Below are 6,983 nucleotides of genomic sequence, written 5' to 3' on the forward strand. Positions count from 1 at the left end.
GTGGGAACCCCCTGGCCAACAACTAAAATTCAGGTAACCTATTCCTGGTATTGGAGGGTTTATTTTTTCGTTGGTAGAATGAGGTGTCTACTTGATGTACTGTGCCCCTTCCTATAAATTAACACACACACAGACACACACACACACACACACACACACACACACACATATATATATATATATATATAGGCTTCTACAGTAGTAGGGTGAATTGGCAGGTAGTCATAAAGAATTATACTCTTCCTGGAAGGAAAATACTTGGTCCCTGTTTTCTCTTCACACAGGGATCTTTAATTTTGTAAAATATATGAGTATTTTAGACTTGCATTGTATCCATTAAGCCTCATTCTTAGATTTAAACAGTGTAGGTAGCCTAAGAAATGGACTTTATAATTTAGGCTCTTCCTAGAAAGACATAGAATAGCATTTGACAAGGAACTTGAGTTATAGCTAAGTTAAACCATTTTGGATAATTACCAGGAAAGTCAATTAGAGGAAGGTAAAAATGTATGTCTTGTTCCTTAGAGCTATGTCCACAGAAGTACCCTAAAGGAAATGAATCGCGGTTCCAAAATTTTTCTCATAGTGGGTAGAAAGGGTTAAAACCCTTGGAATATAAAAGAAGACATACTGACATTAATGGAGTGATTTTTCGTTCATTCCCTCTTTTGGGGAGAAAAGTTGCCTTTGCTATGTTTCAGTATTTGAAAAACATAAAACAGTTTCTGTGCAACCAAATAAGGTGATGTATACCTGTAAATACAGTGGTCAGTAGGCTGAGGCAGTAAAATTATCAGTTTTTCACCATGTCATACATGGTGAGATCTCAAAAACAGCAACAAAACTCTCATGGGTTTTTTTCAAAAAATGATTACTATTGAAGAATTGCTTAAGCTAATGATTTTAATCTACAGGTCAAGTTTACAGAATGGAAGTCATATTCCAGTCCATTAAAATGGGTTTTTGCAGGGTTTGTTAATAGAGAGAAGAGCCACTAAGGGGATCTCAGGTGCCTTCCAGAGCTTGAGACCCAGAGCGCCCTTTCCTGGTGGGCTTTCACCATCACTTTGCCTGAGCTGATCCACAGGGAGCTTCAGGGAGAAGTAGAGAAGTATCAACAGCTACAAATAGATTTGAGTAAATTCATCTCAGTAAGGCAGAAGCCTGAAGCACAGCTAATAGAAAATAATACCTTTGAAGGAGGAACTGGCCTTACTGAATGGATCCAAAGGAGTCTTTAAATTTTTGGGTCCTTGTGGTCATCAAACAAGATCTGTGGGAGGCTCATGCCACAGCAGGGGAAGAGTCTGGAAATTACTTGGCATGAATCCCAGCTTGAGGACCTTTAGAGGCAGTCAGAGCAACAAAGTAAAACCCTTGCTCAGCGGCAGCAGGGGTTCTAGCAGGTCCAGGCAGCAGTGGCAGAGGCTCCTGGGAAGGTCTGACCACCTGGTGGAGGGAGGAGAGGGGGGAGTGTGAGGGAGCTCTAAGGTCTTTACTATAGTACCTAATAAAATGTAACTCCCCTCCCTAAATAAAAAGGATTTTGAGGTCAAAAAAAACAGTGCATAAAATATAATAGCAACTCTACTTACCTATTTGGACTGCTATAATAAGATACACATTTTCACAACCAAGGAGAGTGAAAGTTCAAATCAAAGGGCCAGAAGACTGAATGGCTGATGTAGGCCCATTGTCTGCATCCTATAGTTACTTTCCAGTCATTTTCTCACTAGGGAGACGGCAAACAATTTATGTAGGGGTACAAAACACTTTTATGAAGCCTCTGCCCTCATGACCTCATGACCTCTCAAAGGTCCTGTTCTGTACAGTCTGAAGAATGATCTACAAAAGCAATTTCTTTGGCTTAGCTTATCGAGTATATAATAAATGAAAGACTGTGTAGTGAATAGCAGATAGAAGTAGAAGATAGACAACAAAACATCATCAAATCAGGCACTCACAACATCTAACAGAGACATTACAGTGGCCCAACTGAGACAGCAAACAGCAAGTAACATTATCAGATTGAGGGCTTACAAATATCTAGCAGAAACTGACAGGGGAAATTCCAACAAGGTTGTCCATTTGACTTCTGATTGAGAATGAGTCTCAAGTAGAGATGATTGTGCTCTCAGGTTAGGCCCTAAGTCAAAGAACAAGGAGCAGCAGACAGATAGTATTACCAAATTGTACACTTATGCTCATCCAGCAGAAGCTGACCAGGGAAACTGAGGGAGTCAGAGTTCCTGGTTGAGAAGGGTCTAGTCAGAGTTTCCAGCTTCTCTTTCCCACTGCAGGCATTTTATATCATGGAATAAACAATACTGACCTCTATTGTAAATAGTTTGCCTTCTAGCTGTCCTCAATGGCACAATCTTTTCAATTCCCTTAGCTGTTTGCTGTTTTTCCTTCTCCCAGTTATGGAGCCATGGTCTAGCCTAAGTTAGGTCAGGAGATTTTGGAGGACACATGACATAAACACATTTAGATCTAAAGCTGGTGGATCATCCACACTCACAGAGTCAGCTTCTTAGTGAACTACAGCTACACATGACAGTTTACCAATATAATGTAAATTTAGGCCCCCATCACTAATTACCATCACATTGAGGATTAGGGGGTCAGCATATCAATTTAGGTGGGAGAAGACACAAACATGCAAAGTATATCTCCAGCTAAGAAAGACGACTTGAAATACAGATTTGTACCTTTTAAAGGGCTAAATTATAAAATGAGTGTGAACTCTTTTTAAGTAATAAGCACCATTGATCCAGAAAGTGTCTTTCCAAAACAGTAGTTGTTCTATTCAGTAAAAATCATGCCATATTTAAAAAACAGAGAAGGTCATTGGGATATTGCATATTGTTAAAAGGATATTATCCTTTCTGAGGTTGATTTGCTTAACTGTTAAAGGCCTGGTACTGAGGCCAAAGGCAAAGGCTATCTTTCAGTATAGGTCTGGGAACTTCATTGCCTTCCATAACACAGTCTTTCCTCTATCTTCCTCAGCTATCCAGCTATATGTATAAATGGCCATGCTATACAACTGGATATACTATCTTGCAATCCTCATTGAAATGAGAATAGTTTTAAGTACTCACTAATTTCTCTAGTTGTAACATTATATTATGCATTTTTTCTATGACCAATGGGCAGAAAATAACTTAATAGAGCAAGAATTAATTTGGTTCATGGCTTCAGAGGGCTCAGTCTATCACGTAAGGGAGGGAATGTTAGAGGAGCTCACATTATGGTGGAGATGAAATCAGGAGAAGTGATTGACTGTGTTTTACTGGCTTTCTCCTTTTCCTTTTTTTATTCCATTTGGGCCCCCACTGAGTGGGTCTTCTATGCTTAGAAAATCCTTTGTGGAAATGTCTTCACAGATATACTCAGAAAGATGTTTCTCCAGTTCCTGGGTGATTTTAAATCATGCTGGACTTTGCTTTGAGTATTAGAAATAGATCTTTGTATTAATACATATACATGGGTTCTGTGCATCTTAGCTCCTCTGGATGTTAATACATATATATGGGTTCTATGCATCTTAGCTCCTCTGGATGTTAGTGTAACATGGCAAAACAAAACTTGGATAGAATAATTGAAGTAATTTTGGATTAAGTGAAGTAAAATCTTTAGTTTTTAACTGAGGACTTGGCAGAGCCTTTGTTATACTAATGTGTTGTGACTCATAGCATTCAGCATTTTCCAACTTTATTTCACTGAAGAACCTTTTTTTTTATTTAGGCCACTGTAATCTTCCTTCCCCAAGAGAATATTCCAGAGACAATGCAGTTAATGGCTCCAAAGTCCTTTCATCTAAAAAATGAAGTGATACTATCTCTAGGACAATATCTCCATACTTTGGGTACACAGAGGTTCAGATTGTTTACTACCAGGATAACAAAAAAATATGTTGATACAGTCTGATGCTGAGTGAAAGACAAGATATCTTTTAGAGTCCTCCAGGATATAAAAAAAATGAGAAGTGAGATGATAACCAGTATATGATACAATAAGAAACAGACTTTTGGGCTGAGGTAGCTCATTGGAAGAGCACTTGCTTAGCACATTCAAGATCCTGGATTCCACCACTAAAAAAGCCAAAACAAAAGACTGTTTATGGTGGAACTCATCCTCCTACTTCCTGAAATACTGCCTCCAAGCAGTAGTTCATAGGATTATAGATAGATATATGGAGACACAGATACACAGAGAATTTGTCCTGTTCACTGCTTTCCTAACAAATCTTTCTTATCTGGCACCTTCACTTACCACATGCTTAGTTCCCAAAGCTGTGTTCTGAATACATCTTCTTCCCTTCTCTCCTCCTTCCATCTATTTAAAGGAAACCTTCTTTCTTGTTGCAAAATTTCATTCATTCTCTTTGATTTAGTGATAATTTCCCATCTCTATGACATCAACCTAGAGCTCTGACTTGGGTTTCTGACCTCTGTCTCCATTCAGATGCCCCATAGCCCTCTGAATTCATCAAAATTTTACCAGTCCTTTTTATAGTTCAAAACCTGCTCTCTGTACTTCTGTTTGGTGCTGTGTAAAAGAGATATACCTGGATAGAAGGTGAAGAGGTAAGTGTATTAGACATGGTCTGAGTGTGTTGTGCAGGACTGTTTGTCCTCTGAGCCAAACAGATGCCATCTTCAGGACTTCAGCTGTGCTCACTTGCAAAATATCATCACTGCTGGGCTTGTTGATTGTTGGTATTCCATTACTGAAAGAGGGCTAGGGAGTGTCTGAGAGCTTCACCTGAGCATCCAGCTACTCTTCTCAAATGTAGGTGGGCACTTTGGCCCTAATTGTATGTGGCCTCTGGGAAAGGCAGATTATATAGGCTAGGGAAGACTAAGGGATTGTGCCTGTATTTATGAGGCTATGGGGAAACCATCATCCATGATAGGTTGAGAACTTTCTGTTAAAGCCTTAGGAGTGAGCACCCATGCTCCTGTAAGTAACGGCTCACTATTTGCTCATTAAGTAAGTCCAATAAACTCATCAGTTTCCCAGGGTGAATGTTGGTGGAACTGTATCTCGGATAGTTGCTGGAACCAAGGGAGGAGAAGGTACATGTTGTTTACATGTCTTCCCCCCAGGGAAGGAATTTTAGAAACAGAGAGTATAAACACAACCATCCCTAGAACCCCTTCCAAATGCTCCTCTAAAAGAGAAGTGGAGAACTGGAAGCTGCTGACCAAATGCAGAACAGCATACAAGATCTTATACTTATTATGTGGTTATAGGTGGAGAGGAAAGTGGTGAAGGGTAAGAAATCAGGCTGACATGCAGACCTAGTTGGTTTTGTTGTTCTTGTTGTTGTTTTATTTTTTTCTTCTATCAGATGAATTCTTTTGTCAGGAGGGAGCTCAGACACTCATAGTCCTTAATCTCTCTATATGTAAGGAGATACCAGTCAGAGGAGAAAAGGAGAAAAACAAAGCTACTTTTTTTTTTTAACTTTTTCTAAAATAAATCATATTTTTTTATTCTTATTCTTTTATGAAGTTAGTTAAAAATTAATGAACAAGAAATTAAAGAGACTGCACTGCAATTAAGTTAGAATATTCTAACTGGAAAACAATTACTGTGAAACTATTTACATTCTCATAGAATTATAAACATTTCTCAAGGAATACTTTACAGCACAACTTTTTTTTTTTATACAGAAGAATTCATTGCAAAGCAATTGACATTGATACGTTTTCACATGCATTTCTAATCTCTATATGCATGACTATCACTGGTCACAGTCGCCCACCTTCTGAGCTCCTCGGCATCTGAGCATGAATACAAACTCGATTCACCTTTGACAATTTAAGAGCTATGGCAAGGTGCCATAACAAACACAAACCATGAACAAATAAGGAAATCTCCTTATTCTGTTTAGATCTCAAACTGCTTTAAAACACAACACTACACATTCTTGGGGCTGGAGAGATGGTTCAGAGGTTAAGAGCACTGACTGCTCTTGCAGAGGACCCGGGTTCAATTCCCAGCACCCACATGGCAGTTATGAACCATCCTTAACTCCAGTTCCAAGGGAATCCAAAGACTTCTTCTGACCTCTGTGGCATTGCACACACAGGTGCACTCGCATACATGCAAGCAATACACTCATACACATAAAATTTTAAAATAACATTAAAAAATAAATATTTAAAAAAAACACTATACCTTCTTTTGAAAGTTTTATTTTTCCTTTCCTCTGTAATTTTTAATATTTAGTTACAGTAGAGAAATTTTGAGCTTGTATGGTTTTTATGTCTTTCTACTTGAATCAAAGGATAATGTTAGGATTAACATGTGGGACCAAGATTACAAAAGGGGTAATAATGTCATTTTCTTCATACAGTTTTCACATTAAATAATTATAGTGTTTATTACCTCCTTGAACATAAAGATGAACATGTATTACGTGTTATTTTATTACTCCGGAAATACATAATGACACAGAACACACAGTAGGGAGTGTGTCTGAGCCAATTAATTACTTAAGGAGTGTTACATTACAAATAGTCAAGAGAGAAAGAGAACTCATGTGCTTGGGTTGTTTAGTCAGACTCTTTACCACTATGAAAAATGGCTGAGAGAAACCATTTAAAGAAGAAAAGATTTATTTAGGCTTACGATTTCAGTCCATGGTTAGCTGGTTCCATCGCTTTGGACCTGATGGGGGTTGATCATCAAGGTTAATAGCAGGGTGTATAGTAAAGAAGATCTCCTCATGGTGAACAGGAAAACTGAGATAGGGAAAGGGCAAGACAAATCTCTTTAGGGCATGCCCCCAGTGACCTACTTTCTCTAACTAGGCTTGACCCTTATTGCTCACCACTTCCCAATAATGATATCACACTGTAATTCCATCAAAACATCATCAGTCCATTGATTGAGTCAGAGTCAGAGTCCTCGGAATCTTATCACTTTCCCAAAGCTTCTCAGGTGACAAGTTCCCATGATATATGAGC

The 6,983-nt window shown here is 38.5% G+C and overlaps 1 pseudogene; it reads left to right on the forward strand.

Moving 5' to 3' along the window:
- Window positions 1–745: 745 nt before the first annotated feature.
- On the forward strand, window positions 746–1,445 carry LOC103740894 (annotated as a pseudogene).
- Window positions 1,446–6,983: the final 5,538 nt, after the last annotated feature.

Source organism: Nannospalax galili, unplaced genomic scaffold, assembly GCF_000622305.1.
Source record: "Nannospalax galili isolate Female #2095 unplaced genomic scaffold, S.galili_v1.0 scaffold641, whole genome shotgun sequence".
Taxonomy (NCBI): domain Eukaryota; kingdom Metazoa; phylum Chordata; class Mammalia; order Rodentia; family Spalacidae; genus Nannospalax; species Nannospalax galili.